The 17400-nt window shown below is 43.6% G+C and overlaps 1 protein-coding gene across 5 annotated transcripts in view; it reads left to right on the forward strand.

Annotated features, from left to right (window-relative positions):
- The window catches only part of LOC124555769 (cAMP-regulated phosphoprotein 21), a 989726-nt gene that overhangs the window by 353891 nt on the left and 618435 nt on the right, over positions 1-17400 (forward strand). For 4 of the 5 annotated variants that reach the window (XM_047129817.1, XM_047129815.1, XM_047129818.1 and 1 more), the window contains exon 4: positions 11682-11786. The exons of the other annotated variant lie outside the window; for it this stretch is intronic. The gene's annotated coding sequence lies outside the window, so the exon portion shown is untranslated. The remainder of the gene's footprint in view (positions 1-11681; positions 11787-17400) is intronic. 5 annotated transcript variants of the gene reach the window in all.

Below are 17400 nucleotides of genomic sequence, written 5' to 3' on the forward strand. Positions count from 1 at the left end.
CATGGGTGTGTGCGTCCTCCTTAGCGTAAGTTAATTTAAGTTAGATTAAGTAGTGTGTAGGCTTAGGGACCGATGACCGCAGTAGTTTGGTCCCATAAGACCTTACCACAAATTCCCAATTTGCTACAATTTTCTATGCGATAGTAGCTAAAGCAAGTCTCTCTCCCTACAGTTTGATAGCCAACTATTAGGATCACGGTCAGATCTCTTTAAATTATGTGGGACGAGAACTTACAGCTGCCACCACAAGGCTCTGCCGCTGCTAGCTGCAGATCCATAAGAAAACACGGTTGGTTTTACACTGGGTGTTGGCCGGTCGCGGTGGCCGTGCGGTTCTAGGCACTCCAGTCCGGAGCGGCGCTGCTGCTACGGTCGCAGGTTCGAATCCTGCCTCGGGCATGGATGTGTGTGATGTCCTTAGGTTAGTTAGGTTTAAGTAGTTCTAAGTTCTAGGGGACTGATGACCACAACAGTTGAGTCCCATAGTGCTCAGAGCCATTTGAACCATTTGAACACTGGGTGTCGCGGTTCTGACCTCAATCGTAGAGGCGCCAAAAGGAGGGGTGAAACATGGGTAAGACCGGGTGTAACGACCTTCCCATAGTGTGACACGTCCAGCGTAGCGTCAGGCAGAACTGTGATGACATTTAGTGTCAATATGACCATTAACCCACCTAACACCCCACATGAACTAAGCTTTGGCCTCTTCTTCGCATGTGTCAACACCCTGCTGTCTGAAGCATTGCTGAGCACGAAGGTGACGTCTCAGGGTGGTTGAAATGGCTCTGAGCACTATGGGACTTAACAGCTATGGTCATCAGTCCCCTAGAACTTAGAACTACTTAAACCTAAATAACCTAAGGACATCACACAACACCCAGTCATCACGAGACAGAGAAAATCACTGACCCCCCCCCCCCCCCCCCCCCGTCTCAGGGTGCCACGGTTTTGCATCATCACAAATGAAGGTTGTAGGCACCTTTGAGACAAATTTAAAAATGCTAGGTCGCAATGGGAGACAATTATGGGGTTTCTAAACAGTGACCCTTTAATAGTGTGGCACGGTGTAAATAAATAAACGTCTAACGGAAACCGCATTGCTCCTTCAGCATGAGCACAGCACAGGTTTCCATCTCTCGTGCCCGCGATTGTAACAGGATTTTAAATTCGAAATAGTCACTCACACAACTTAGTACATCCAACCTACCCTCTCGTCGAACGAGTTGCGGTGCATCGAGGACGACTGCGACACCAGACAGCGCCACATCGGAACTGGCCGTTGAGACGAACCACTCTTGTAATCATATCATGATTGAAAATTGCTTCAGTTATCCTATTTATGATTTCTATGGCGAAGAATAAACCAATTTCACCGCACTTCAGAGCGCAAATATTCCCTTCAAAAGTGATATGGGTTTATTATTTCTCCTGCTTATTTCAGTTCGAAATTATTATTGTCACAGGGTGTGTGGAATTACTTCATAGACGAGTTAATCAACAACAAAATATGTTGACCTGCAGCTATTAATTCAGATCTATATTTCTTGATGGATACATTATCCAAAACTTCTGTCGTTCTACTTATGTTATTGTTTCGTGCAAGGAAATACCAATGTGGTTGCAGAACTGCTGCCTTGCTAATGTATAAATAAACAGCAGTGGTGGAAACGCTAAGGACAGAAACCACCTTATAAAGACAAATGCTATTCCAAATATAGATCTATATTCATTTTAATGTACTGCCATAATCTACAGCTAAAAATATTATGCTGCAACCTTCCTCCGAAAATTCATCCGCGGTTAACAATTGTATTATTTAACGCATTTTGCTTAGTTACTACGCTGCATCTGTGTTTACAATATCCATGAGACCACTGGACAGCGCCGTTTTACGAGAATGCTTTTTGAAATACATCCATTTGCTTGACCGTGGCTCATCGCAGGTACTAAATCATATATTCTGTTTTTGTCAAAACATGAGTCATATGATTCATCCTTCCAATGGCCGAATTATATTTCCTCACTGATATTTTTAAAAAAATTCCTTCATTCCGTCCCCAAAGTTTCCTTCTGACTGCAATTATGTTTTTTTCGTACTTCAGCCATCTTCAGCTCACATTTCTATAAGTACTATTGGGGACAAATAGTGTAACGACTTAGAAGAAACTCAAATCAAAGGTCTAGAAAACTACACATTCGTATCTGTCATAGCGACTTATGGTCTGTTTTCGTGCATCCGGCGATAGAAAGAAGAGCAACTTTTATCCTTAACTGGTAGCCTCCAGTAACAAGTTACTGAGTCACAGACACACTGCAGACATGTCTGTGCAATAAAAACCGATATTTCAGCTGCCTTTAAATAAATCACTAGATATGTTTCATTTTAATACACACATCAGAAAAGTTATGCATCACCCCGGTTCCCAGAACTCCGGAAGATAGACGTTGACTGTGGATATTGTAACATAGACACTGTCCCTTTGACTGTTCAGATATGTCACTAAACCCGCCCAAAGATGTAAATAACCGTACATGAGCAGCGCATATGAGACGGAGGGGGTCCGACAGCCCATCAGTTCCAGTCATTCCACCAGGAATGAGGTACCGGCTTGTGTTGTCTGTAGTTCAACCATGTCTAGACGGTCAATACCGCGGTTCGATCGCGTCAGTATTGTTACTTTGTGCCAGGAAGGGCTCTCAACAAAGAAAGTGTCCAGGCGTCTCGGAGTGAACCAAAGCGATGTTGTTCTGACATGGAGGAGATACAGAGAGACAGGAACTGTCGATGACATGCCTCGCTCAGGCCGTCCAAGGGCTACTAGAGCTACTACTGCAGTGGATGACCGCTACCTACGGATTATGATTCGGAGGAACCCTGACAGCAACGCCACCATGTTGAATAATGCTTTTCGTGCAGCCACAGAATGTCGTGTTACGACTCAAACTGTGCGCAGTAGGCTGCATGATGCATGTCTTCACTCTCAACGTCCATGGCGAGGTCCATCTTTGCAACCACGACACCATGCAGTGCGGTACAGATGGAACCAACAACATGCCGAATGGACCGCTCAGGACTGGCATCACGTTCTCTTAACCGATTAGTGTCGCATATGACTTCAACAGGACAATCGTCGGAGACGTGTTTGGAGGCAACCCATTCAGGCTGAACGCCTTAGACTCAATGTCCAGCGAGTGCAGCAAGGTGGAGGTTCCCTGCTGTTTTGGGGTGGCATTATGTGGGGCCGACGTATGCCACTGGTGGGCATGGAAGGCGCCGTAACAGCTGTACGATACGTGAGTGCCATCCTCCGAACGATAGTGCGATCATGTCGGCAACATATTGGCGAGGCACTCCTCTTCATGGACGACAATTCGCGCGGCCCAATCGTGCACATCTTGTGAATGACGTCCTTGAGGATAACGACATCGCTCGACTAGAGTGGCCAGCATGTTCTCCAGATATGAACCCTGTGGAACATGCCTGGGATAGACTGAAAAGGGCTGATTATGGACGACGTGACCCACCAACAACTCTGAGGGATCTACGCCGAATTGCCATTGAGGAGTGGTACAATCTGGACCAACAGTGCCTTGATGAACTTGTGGATAGTACGCCACGACGAATACAGGCATGCATCAATGCAAGAGGACGTACTATTGGGTATTAGAGGTACCGGTGTGGACAGCAGTCTGGACCACCACCTCTGAAGGTCTCGCTGTGTGGTGGTACAACATGTAATTTGTGGTTTTCATGAGCAATAAAAAGGGCGGAAATGATGTTTGTGTTGATCTCTATTCCAATTTTCTGTACAGGTTCCGGAACTCTCGGAACCGAGGTGATGCAAAACTTTTTTTGATGTGTGTATTTATATTCAGTGATATTATTCGAAGCGTTTGATCAAAATTTTCGGTTCAAATTACGTTATCCAAACAAAATAGCATTATCCAACAGTACTGAATTCCAGGTTACAGATTAAGGTACGACAATATGATATTTATTTGTGTACCTTCATGAAAAGTGTCGGATGTCTTCTTGCATTTATATCGAGGTAGGGACAAGGTGGATGCAGTAACGAGTGCTCATGGAATTGATAAGTCACTGCTGACAAACTACTTCTAGAACTGACTGTTATGGGAATTCATGACGTCCTGATGTCAGTGTCAATTAAGAGAGATAATTTGATCACGATAAAACAGATCATTTTTTTCGAAATATCGAATTAAATGTATGGCAAATCATTATTCACACTACCCTCAAGCGAACTGTTTATTACTCACGAGGAGCAATCACTAAAACGCAGTCAGTTCCTCACCTATTACCGAACAAAATAAAGGCCTACTATTCCGATCTCATTCCAGCAATCATTTTATTTCCCTCTTTTGCAAATATCTGCATAAAATTTCGGAATGTAAACTATTCATGACGTAAGATCTCAATTTATTTGTGCAATAAAACACTATGTCCTAGTTACTTCTGATGCCAGTCGATGATTGAATATCTAACCAAGTCAGCGATGCTTTCATTCCGTAGCTGCTTCTGCAAGTACGCAGACTCATAACTCATATGTTGTATAAGAGACACACAACATCAGCACCGAGTGAGGTTACTTGGTGGCCAAGACGTTATACTCGTATTGAAACAACTCCCCGTCCAATCATCCTTAAATGACGTGAGTGATGGAACATTTCCCGAAACTGGTTCACAACCTCTTAGTTACCCCCATTCTGTTCTGAGTGAGATGGAACTGTCTTCTACAGATTTGAAGAAACGGAGGTGACACGCCACTACAAGATCACTAAACTAAGTTACAGTTAGACAGAGTAGGCTACTACCTTACAACAGCAGTGTGGAGAACACATACTCTCAAAAACACCACAGAGGTGTTGCCATTTGTCACCGGACATCCGTCTACAAGTGCTTGTAACTAGATGTTGCATCAATAGTATGACGTGAACTTCCAGTAGATTTCGGTAGATGAGTATGGGAGTTTCTTCCAGTTCTGTAACTGTTTTGAGATCGTATGGTCTGAACGTCAGTTGATACCGTTTCATTGAAGAGATACTCCGTTATGTTCAGATCAGCTGTGGGATGGCCATTCTACACTTTTCGAAACTCCGTAATTGTTTCCCACTGCGACGCGTGAGTTTGAACTTTGCTTCAAAGGTGTCTACAGCCTTCCTCTGTAATAGTGCAAAACCGGGGTTTCTTACTCAGTCGCCCTCGGGTTCGACGACGCTTCGAACAGCGAAGTGTAGACGCAGCTGAGAAGTTCATCTGAAGTGTAACATACATGAAATGTATTTGCAGCCGAGAATGGGCGCAGCCATCAGCTCAATAATGGAACGACGACAATGAAAGCTTGTGCCGGATCAGGACTCGAACTCTGATATCCTCCTTTATGCAAGCTGTCGCCTTAGCTGCTTTGGCTATCAGTTTGTGACCAACGACCGGATCAAACTTCTATATGTTGCCGTTCATGCGTTACAACCTGCACAAGTACATAATATGCAATTCCTGTGCAGGGGGACGACATTTTAATTCAAAGTCGCTGCCTGGTATCGGCGGATAAATACATTATTGCAATGCCTGAGTTGTTAAGGCATAGTTTTAAAATTCTCAATAAATGTGGGCAGGTGCCACGGAGGGTTTTGCCAAACTGCGAGGGGGGGGGGGGAGTTCGTCTTAGAGGGGCTCTTTGCCATTTTATTCGTGCGTATGTCAATGTCGCATCCCGCCATGGTCGTGGCACAAGAGGGCGTGAAACAGGAGGGCGTGAAACAGCACTCTACACGAGAGCAAGAACTGTGGTCGCGCTGCACTCCATTGCTCCACAGTGTCCATAGAGAGAGGTTGAAACGTCCGGCGGTGCAAGCAGCGTCAAAGGTTGTCAAGAACGTCCTCATGCCACTGAGAACTGTCGTTTTCGACAGCAAAATGTGCGGGCATCAACGCCCCAAGGAAAGGGGTGATTTCATTGACACCCTTTATGCCACCCTCTGAGGCCTTTACGCGTCGATTTTGAGCGTTGGTGTGTCTGATATTTTCTCCTCGGCCACCTATAAGAAAACAGCGTGATTTCGTCGCTGGGTGTCGTCGTTCAGACTTCCGTCACAGAAGCGTCAAAAGAAGGGATGAAATGTGGGTAAGATGGTTCGTGAGGAGCTTTCCATCACGTGACACGTCCACGATGGCCTTGGGCAGAAGTGTAGTGAAATTTGGTGCCGATGTGACATTATTAACCCACTATACACGTCATATGAACTTCTCAGCTCTGAACTTTTTTTCGCATCTGTTGACAGCGTCCTCAAGCTCGAGCGTGATGCCGCAGGGCGCAACGCTTTTGTACCAATACAGAGGATGGTTGTAAGCACCTTTGAGCCAAATTTAATACTTTTGCTTCGAAACACTAATCCTTTAACTCTTTTGTGGTTTCTTGCCATTCCATCGAATCTCACGGCAATACATATCGCTTTGTAGTTAGTTTGTTAGTTCAATGCATATAGTCACTAGATCTACATCTACATCAACGTGATTACTCTGTTATTCACAATAAAGTGCCTGGCAGAGGGTTCAATGAACCACCTTCATGCTGTCTCTCTACCGTTCCACTCTCGAACGGCACGCGGGAAAAACGACCACTTAAATTTTTCCGTGCGAGCCCTGATTTCTCTTATTTTATCGTGATGATCATTTCTCCCTATGTAGGTGGGTGCCAACTGAATCTTTTCGCAATCGGAGGAGAAAACTGGTGATTGAAATTTCATGAGAAGATGCCGTCGCAACGAAAAACGCCTTTGTTGTAATGATTGCCACTCCAATTCAAGTATCATGTCTGTGACACTATCTCCCCTATTTCACGATAATACAAAACGAGCTGCCCTTCTTTGTGCTTTTTCGATGTCATCCATCAGTTCCACCTGATGCGGATCCCACATCGCACAGAAGTACTCCAGAATAGGGCGGACAAGCGTAGTGTAAGCAGTCTTTTTGGTAGATCTGTTGCACCTTCAAAGTGTTCTGCCAATGAATCGCAGTCTTTGGTTTGCTCTACCCACAATATTATCTATGTGATCGTTCCAATTTAGGTTGTTTGTAATTGTAATCCTTAAGTATTTAGTTGAATTTACAGCCTTCAGATTTGTGTGACTTATCGCGTAATCGAAATTCAGCTGATTTCTTTTAGTACTCATGCGAATAACTTCACACTTTTCCTTATTCAGGGTCAATTGCCACTTTTCGCACCATACAGATATCTTATCTAAATCATTTTGCAAGTCGTTTTGATCATCTGATGACTTTACAAGGCGGTAAATGACAGCATCCTCTGCAAACAATCTAAGACGCCTACACAGACTGTCTCTTATGTCGTTAATACAGACCAGGAACTATAGTGGGCCTATAACACTTCCTTGGGGAACGCCGGATATTACTTCTTTTTTACTCGATGACTTTCCGTCTATTACTACGAAGCTATTCTTGGGCTGCTGTACGATACTCTTAGATGGTATGCCAAAGTCTATAAAGTAGTTTTGTAGGAGTCTATAGAATCCATTGCTATGCAGCAAATGTAGTAAAACAGAAGTACACTATAAGTATTTCGAGATTTTTATAAGTTGATGATATGTCAGTGTCATTGGTGGGGAAGGAAGGAAAAATAATGTCTAAAATCTTGTCGACATTGAAATCATTAGGGATTGATGAAAAGGTGGGGTAGAGGAAGGATGGGAAAGGAATTAGGCTGCGTCCTTTCAAAGGAACCATCCTGGAATTTTGCCGTAAGACATTCACGGAAACAGCGGTAAATCTAAATCAGGATGGCCGGACAGGACCTTCGTCCTCCGGAATGCTAGCCCAGTGTCCTAACCACCACGCTACCTCTCTCGGCTAATTAGTGAGCTGCTGCAGATGGCTAAGAGCAGTTGTCAGTACTTCTGCAAGTAAGCTATAAATTCTAGCTTAGATGCAGGCACGATTTGGGGATGAAATTAGTGTGGAACTTTCTAGAATGACAGTAGGAGAAGAGAACTGGAGATGTTTGTGAATTATTTTCACTCTAGGCGCTACAGTCTGGAACCGCGCGGCCGCTATGGTCGCAGGTTCGAATCCTGCCTCGGGCATGGATGTGTGTGATGTCCTTAGGTTAGTTAGGTTTAAGTAGTTCTAAGTTCTAGGGGACTGATGACCTAAGATGTTGAGTCCCATAGTGCTCAGAGCCATTTGAACCATTTTGAATTATTTTCAATTCAGAACTAAGCAATGAGGAGACAGAATTGTAACGATTACTGACGGATTAAGAACACACGATGAGAGACTGTCCGGATACCACGTGGTCCTGTCATATAAATATTACCGCTACCTACGCTAGACGTCAGAGTGCAATAACAACTCACATACCGCAGGTGGCAGCACTAGCAGTTAAGGTTATATGAAGTGTGTAGAGGGGACGCTGGAAACATTGCTGTCTTGTCATAATGCGGAAACGGTGAGATTTATCTGACGCCCATATGCGCATGATCATCGGCTTTCGGGCCAAGGGTGTAAGTATTCCCGAAACTGGTCGCCTGCCGCCGTGGTTGAAGTATACCGTGCATGGCAAAATGAAGCTATACAAAACCTGCGCCAAGGCAGTAGCTATGCACCTGGTCTGAAGATGACAGCGGTGATCGACGGCTGCGGAGATGTATACGGGCGAAGAGACGTGTAACTGCTGACCAGCTGACAGCTCAGATGCACCAAGAAGCTACCAAAAGTGCAGTGTCCCCTCAACGACCGTTCAGCGAACGTTGCAGCGAATGGGTCTCCGCAGGAGGCACCTGGTTCCTGTTCCCATTCGGACTGCCGTTCGTCAGCGGCAAAGACTGGAATTTGCACGCCGATATTGCTTCTGAATGCCCGCTGAGTCGCGACAGATGACCTTTTCAGATTACTCATATTTTAAGCTACATCGGAGAGATGACTGTTGGTCAGTACGAAGTGAAACGTTTGAAATCAAATACTCTGTAACAATCGTCGGAAGGGTCAAGACCAGAGGAGGGAGCACTATGGTCTAGGGAATGTTTTTGTGGCGTCCCTGGCACAATAGATCAACACAAGTATGCATCTATTCTTTGGGACCATGTCGTCCCATACGTGCAATTTGTTTTCCACAGCATGAAAGTATCTACCAGCAGGACAATGCAACAACATGTGACACAGCTTGTAGTGTACGTGCGTGGTTCTAAGAGCTCCAGGATGAGTTTAGCGTACTCCACCGGCCACCAAAGTCCTCGGATTTAAATTCAGTCGAGAATCTGTGGTTCCACCTCGAACGGGCTGTTCGTGCCGCGGATCCTTAATCGAGAAACCTTGCGCAGCTGGCCACGGCACTGTAGTGGGCATGACTCCACATCCCTGTCGGCACCTTCCAGAACCTCATTGACTCTCTTCCTGCACGTCTCGCAGCGGTATGTGCTGCAAAAGGGTGGTTATTCAGGCTTTTGACAGATGATGACATTAATTACATTAATTGGTGTACTACACTACTGGCCATTAAAATTGCTACACCACTAAGATGACGTGCTACAAACGCGAAATTTAACCGACAGGAAGAAGATGCTGTGATATGCAAATGATTAGCTTTTCAGAGCATTCACACAAGGATGGCGCCGGTGGCGATACCTACAACGTGCTGACATGAGGAAAGTTTCCAACCGATTTCTCATACACAAACAGCAGTTGACCGGCGTTGCCTGGTGAAACGTTGTTGTGATGCCTCGTCTAAGGAGGAGAAATATGTACCATCACGTTTCCGACTTTGATAAAGGTCTGATTGTAGCCTATCGCGATTGCGGTTTATCGTATCGCGACATTGATGCTCGCGTTGGTCGAGATCCAATGACTGTTAGCAGAATATGGAATCGGTGGGTTCAGGAGGGTAATACGGAACGCCGTACTGGATCCCAGCGGCCTCGTATCGAGATGACAGGCATCTTATACGCATGGCTGTAACGGATCGTGCAGTCACGTCTCGATCCCTGAATTAACAGAAGGGGACGTTTGCAAGCCAACAACCATCTGCACGGACAGTTCGATGACGTTTGCAGCAGCATGGATTATCAGCTCGGATAACACGGCTGCGGTTACCCTTGACGCTGCATCACAGATAGGAGCGCCTGCGATGGTGTACTCAACGACGAACCTGAGTGCACGAATAGCAAAACGTCATTTTTTTCGGATGAATCCAAGTTCTGTTTACAGCATTCATGATGGTCGCATCAATGTTTGGCGACATCACGGTGAACGCACATTGGAAGTGTGTATTCGTCATCGCCATACTGGCGTATCACCCAGCGTGATAGTATGGGGTGCCATTGGTTACACGTTTCGGTCACCTCTTGTTCGCATTGACGGCACTTTGATCAGTGGACGTTACATTTCAGATGTGTTACGACCCGTGGCTCTACCCTTCATTCGATCACTGCGAAACCCTACATTTCAGCAAGATAATGCACGAACGCATGTTGCAGGTCCTGAACGGGCCTTTCTGGATACAGGAAACGTTCGACTGCTGCCCTGGCCAGCGCATTCTCCAGATCTCTCACCAATTGAAAACGTCTGGCCAATGGTGGTCGAGTAACTGGCTCGTCACAATAAGCCAGTCACTACTCTTGATGAACTGTGGCATCGTGTTGAAGCTGCATGGACAGCTGTACCTGTATATGCCATCCAAGCTCTGTTTGACTCAATGCCCAGGCGTATCAAGGCCGTTATTACGACCAGAGGTGGTTGTTCTGGGAACTAATTTCTCAGGATCTATGCACCCAAATTGCCTGAAAATGTAATCACATGTCAGTTCTAATATAATATATTTGTCCAATGAATACCCGTTTATCATCCGCATTTCTTCTTGGTGTAGCAATTTTAATGGCCAGTAATGTAATAAAAAACCACACACACATTCAATGTCGTAACTTATTGGTATATTTCCTTCTGCTTAAAATGATTACGTTACCTCAGCAGCAAATTTTTCTGCTGAGTGATTTAAGCAAAGTGAAACATAACAATATGCACATCTGACTGAAGCCACTTCTTTACATTCCATATCTTTTCTGTGTTCAAGCAGTCCAATATCATCGATAGAAAATGTAATTAGTGGGTAATTTGATGTTGGATTTTCTCGAATGCGTGACTTACTACAATATACTCGTAGATACTGTGGAAACTTCATACTTCTATGAACATGTCGGCACGATCCACCCTGAGACTACTTGCCGTGCACTTTCTGTACAAAACACGTAGCCAACTAACTTGTGACTACATTAGAGGTGTTTATAGGCTGCTCTACTGATTTGCTCGACTGTAGTGGAGTGTAGATGTGCGATGTGGTTCTGCGGGAAGCCCGTAAAAGCTGCCGACTATTATTTCTGCGGCGAGATGGTGTCTTTCCCAGCCCACCATTGCTGATTCTGAACTCTGTCCTATTTAAGATGAAGCTTTCATTGTTACAAGCTCGTCAAAATACAGCAAGCCTCATGTGCCGTGGAAAGTTATTATATCGGTTCACGATACCGTTTTCATAGTTGTTCGCCGGTGCACATTTCTTTTGTTCACTTTAACTAGTCTTATAACTTCATAAAATATTCACAGTTAATACGAAACAGGTATCTGATCGTATCTCTTAGGTATTTTCTGATGCTTCCAGGTCAACGCTCAAGACTCGTGCATTTGCGGACCATGAACGACTCACCTGTTGTTGCCAACGGCTTGGTCTGAACAGGAATCGCCTAGCGGGATCACCAAGATCTCGGTGAGTCCCAAGCAAATGCTATGTAGTAACGTTAAAGAACCATAGTTGTGCACTGCTCTTAGGATTCGAAATAGCTGCTTAATTACCGACCTAAGTTTGTTCACACCTCTCAGCCGTATGAAGGAAGAGAAAGAGAATTAAGGATCAATACCTCTTCAGCCCATAGCTTTTCGGAGTGGATCATTAGCTCAACTGTCCGCCCCAGTAGCTGAGTGGTCAGCGTGACGGATTGCCGTCCTCTGGGCCCGGGTTCGATTCCCGGCTGGGTCGGAGATTTTCTCCGCTCAGGGACTGGGTGTTGTGTTGTGTTCATCATCATTTCATCCCCATCCGGCGTGCAGGTCGCCCAATGTGGCGCCGAATGTAATAAGACCTGCGATATGGCGGCCGGACCTGCCCCGCGAGGGGCCTCCCGGCCAATGACGCCAAACGCTCATTTCCATTTCCATTAGCTCAACTAAACAAGACTAGGATCTTTCATGTAGAACCATATCGGCATTCGTCCGAAATGATTTAGAAAAGCCACGTGTCCGTAAGATGCTAGGCTGTCACGTTCTAGACACCGTTATTCTTGCGCATATTTATCTGGTCTACATTCGTTATCTGAAAACAAAGTGTTTCGAAACAGATTTGTTTAATTGCAAGACGCTTACGGCAACAGTTTCTTCGTTGTCACGATTGGTGAGTAGGAAAAATTACAGGTGTTTGCCTTCTATAATACATAAAAATACAGGGAGCGAGCGGTTAACTTGTACAGAGCCCAGACTGAAGCTTTAACAACTGAAGGGCAGGAGAGGGACGTAATACTTAAAAAGCGATTGAGAGTGAAGTATAGCCTATTCCAGACAATGTTCAATCTGTACGTTGAGCGAGCAGTAGAGGACACTAATAAAAAAAATTTGGAAAGGGAATTAAAGTTCAGGGAGAAGAAATACAAAGTTTGAGGTTTGCCAATGACACTGTAATTATGTCAGAGACGGTAAGAGAACAGGGAAGTCTGTTGAATAGAAATGATAGTATATTGAGAAGTTATATGATAAATATCATTAAAAATAAAAATACGATAATCGAATTTAGACGAATCAGTCAGGTGGCCCTGAGGGAATGAGATTAGTAAATGAAGCATTAAAAGTAGTAGATGAGCTTTGCAATTTAGGCGGGAAGATACCTGGCGATGGCTCAAATAGGCAGAATATAAAATTGTCAATAGCAATCGCAAAAAAAGTGTTGCTGAAAAAGAGAAATTAGTTAACATCTAATAAAAATTGAAGTATATGGAAGTCTTTTCTGAAAATATTTGAAGAGTGGAAGCGTCAATCGTTCTAAGTGCCAAATGTCACATTTATCAAGAGAATCAAAAAGCAATATACCTCTTTCTTTAGATAACTTATTTGTAACCTAGAAAGTTGAGAATATATTCTGATACCTCAGCGTTACGTTGCTCATCTCATCACTGGAGAAATAATGAGGCAAATCAGGCAATAAATTTGATAAGAACCTTCTAGGTGCCATACCAGAGACTGTGTCCGCCCCAGTAGCTGAGTGGTCAGCGTGACGGGTTGCCGTCCTCTGGGCCCGGGTTCGATTCCCGGCTGGGTCGGAGATTTTCTCCGCTCAGGGACTGGGTGTTGTGTTGTGTTCATCATCATTTCATCCCCATCCGGCGTGCAGGTCGCCCAATGTGGCGCCGAATGTAATAAGACCTGCACTATGGCGGCCGGACCTGCCCCGCGAGGGGCCTCCCGGCCAATGACGCCAAACGCTCATTTCCATTACCAGAGACTGTGTGCCAATACCAGTGTTTTTGTTTCAAGTACCATTAATACCGAGGCATTTAGGTTTACTTGTGGTAGTAAAAGTACAGAAGTGAAGCAGAAATGTTTCAGCTCATAGAACCAGCTAATAGAACCAAAAAAATCCACTTCCGATACTTCTTTCATTATTTAAAAAAGAATAACAAAATTAAATTCATGAAAATATTGAAAATTTTGTCTTCTGTTTTTTGCACAACTCCATTTTTCATATCAGATGTTGCGAAATTTACTGTAGAAATCCCTCTACTGTTGATGAAGAAATCGCAGCATCGTTAACGGATCTTTCTATATGGTTAACTGTGTTAGAGACACACGTTGTTTTTGCGCTCACTTCTCCAACTATTTTTGAAACCCAAATCATCTCCTTTCATTACAAAGATGTTTTATTGATACAAACAAAAGTTTACATGCAGTTTACATGCTTTCCACAAGAGCCGGCCGAGGTGGCCGAGCGGTTCTAGGCGCTACAGTCTGGAACCGCGCGACCGCTACGGTCGCAGGTTCAAATCCTGCCTCGGGCATGGACGTGTGTGATGTCCTTAGGTTAGTTAGGTTTAAGTAGTTCTAAGTTCTAGGGGATTGATGACCTCAACAGTTAAGTCCCATAGTGCTCAGAGCCATTTGAACCAATTTCCACACGAACTGTGTGTCAACTAAATGGAGAAGAGATGTAAGTCCATAGGGAAGCATCGCTTGACATAAAGATCATGTGCCATCTCGTAGTGGATGGTTGAAATGTTTCTTTATGACTTTGCACTCGGAACTAGTCTGGTGACGTCCTAATGAGTACCGAGAACACAATAGCTCTGAAAACCCATTTTGTGAAAACTGGCAGTTACAAAGTTTGATATTTGCACTCTTATTTATCTTCTGTCCAAAGACCGGTCTGCTACAGCTCTCACCTCTAATATATCCTATGCAACAAACTCCACCATTTTAGTATAAATACTGCAGCTTACACCTATTAGAACGTGTTTATTGCAGGGAATCCTTGGCCTCCCTTTACAACTTGACCAAATTAGCAATTTCTTGATGCCTCAGGATGTCTCCTGTGAACCGGTAGCTTCTTTTCGCCAAGTTGAGCTACAAAATGTTCTCCGCAATTCATTAGTTACTCATTCTACACACCTAATCTTCAACTCCTCTGTAGCTTTGAGGGAGAAAATAGTGAAAGCAGCAGAGCGTGAAGTACGCAAGACAATAGTGTAATATAAGAACACAAGTATTAACTTTAGAACTCTTTTGTCCACAATTGCTATGTTCTATTGAACGTCTATCGTTTCAAGTATTTCCGCATTAGAGTGACTCTCTTGTAAGATGGCACTTCCCTTCTTTGTTGTTCTGCTGTTAGTCCATCTCATTTTATCCTTCTCAGTTTGAGGTTTCAGATTAAGATTTTCCAAGTTTCCGAAATCACCGAGGGAAACTGTTGGGTCGGTTCTTTTTAAAAATACACGGCCGTTTCCGGGCCACCCTTGTTCAATCCGAGCTTATGTTCATAGACTCTGACAGTGTCATTGGCGGGTCGTTGAACATTAACCTGCCTTAGTGTTAATTACTTTTTAACAGAGGTTAACTTGTACAAACATGTTGAAAGCAATCTGTTTCGTAGAGGATGTGCACTTTCCTACTCCTCTGTCAATGAACTGGACCTTTCTGCATCTATTACCCACGACTAAATAAGCAGTTCTTTTTACATTTAACGAAGAACATTGTCTTCCAGTTTCACGCATTCAGATATGGTCGCCAATCTTTGCACCAGACAGCAAACGTATCGCGGCCTCTCTGGAAAGACGTTCATTGTTACTCAAGGAAAATCTCAAACTGTATTGCCCACCGAAGCCGAACATTAATAATAATTGGAATGTCGTTCATATACTGTAGGTCTCTTGTGATACAGGGTGTACTTGAAGTTCGGGAACACTTTCAATTATTTATTGCACAAGAACCAAACATTGCACAGATATCGTACATATATCGTTTCGAAGAGAAACCCTGAGAGTTTTTTTTTTCATGTATATCGCCACAGCGTAGTTTGATAATTTGCCGATAGTCAGCGCTAGTCGCAAACATGGCGAGTTCAGGTGTGGAGCGAGCTTTCTGTGTGTTGGAGTTCATGAAATGGCCTCGCCGATCACCAGATCTCACTCCGAGTAACATTTTTCTGTGGGGACACATTAAAGACATGGTGTATGTACCGCCTCTGCCACGTGATGTAGCAGAAAATACGGGAAGCGACTGCCACAGTCGACGACGCCGTACTGGGACGGGTATGGCAAGAATTGGATTACCATATTGACATCTGCCGAGTCACTCATGATTCGCGTATCGAATGTTTGTAAAAAAACTTCCAGTGCTTCTCTTCAAAATGCAGTGTGTATGACATCTGTACAATGTTTAGTTCTTGTGCAAAAAATAACTGAAAGTGTTCCCGGACTTTATGTACACCCTGTGTATCACAATAAAACAGTAAGTTACTTTAGTACCGAGCATAACTGTCCAACCAGGGCAACGTGTCCCTTTACTGATATCAGGACGACCTTATTCCAGTCAAAATAATGCTGGATATATCATGTTAACATCTTTTACACCCTCTTCGTAAGGAAAAGGTGAAAAATGGCCAAATCAGATGCAATAGTACAAAGTTTATGGCATCCATTTGACATAGATTTCGACGTCTCTAAAATGTGTCCTTCAGAAGGATCAATGATTAACATGATGCTACTAATGTAATGTCTGAACAAGATGTTTTTAAAGACCTCGAAACCTATGTCTAGGGTTTTTAACAAACCTTGTAGTAATGACACTGATTTGATTGATTTCACCTTTTCCTCACGGAGATTGCATTCTACAGTTTCTGTCTCCGGCCAAGTTCAAGGTTTTATTTTCTCATACAGCGATCGATATAAAGTTTTTCGAAAGCCGAAAAATAAAATATGCACCCACAACAATATGAACCCAAGAAGGATACGCCTGACTGAAAATGACTTTGTAGAAAACATAGTTTAGTCTTTTTGTATATTCTGTGGGTCGTAATAGCTACACAAATGAGATAAAATTTATAATATCTACTCATAAATTCATCTGCTGCGTCGGAACTGTCATATACAAATGATTTTGTTTTTAAAGCTTTCATTACCTGCAATCACCTTTAATTCACAAGGGAGATGGCAAAATATTTTTATAGCTGCATACTTTATTCCTTTCTGTGAGAGAGTAAGGTAAAGTTGTGGTTAATAGAGGAAATATTTTCAAATAATACCTGATCCTTCACATCAAACTTCATAACAGGGAAGATGTAATGCGGTTCTGTTGTTAGTATGCATATTTCTTTATATAGTTCCGCAAATGATATTCGAGAATGGACATCAGATAGTATCCTTAGAGCATGTTTCTATGCAGTTGGTAGGCTACTTTGTGTCTCTGTGTGGAACTGGCCAAGAAAATTATTCTATACGACATTAAAGATAGAAAGTATGCAAAGTAGTGTAACTTTCTGATTATTTCATCACCAAACCCAGAAATTACAAGGAGAGAAACGTTGCTAACTTGAGGTGTTTGAGAATATCGATAATATGTAATTTCCTGTTCCAGTTCTGGTCCACATGCTCAGTCAGAAATTTTCAACAATCAGTTTGATATACGTTTATGTCCCATCTGCTGTATAGCTACTGATGATGATGTACACTACATAATGACGACTGCCCATCACGAGACTGAATGCCGCCTAGTGGCTTTGCAAGTACGTAAAGTAGTAAGGAAAGATACAAGAAGAGCAGAGACAAATGGGGAATCATTGT

This window comes from Schistocerca americana, chromosome X (assembly GCF_021461395.2).
Source record: "Schistocerca americana isolate TAMUIC-IGC-003095 chromosome X, iqSchAmer2.1, whole genome shotgun sequence".
Taxonomy (NCBI): domain Eukaryota; kingdom Metazoa; phylum Arthropoda; class Insecta; order Orthoptera; family Acrididae; genus Schistocerca; species Schistocerca americana.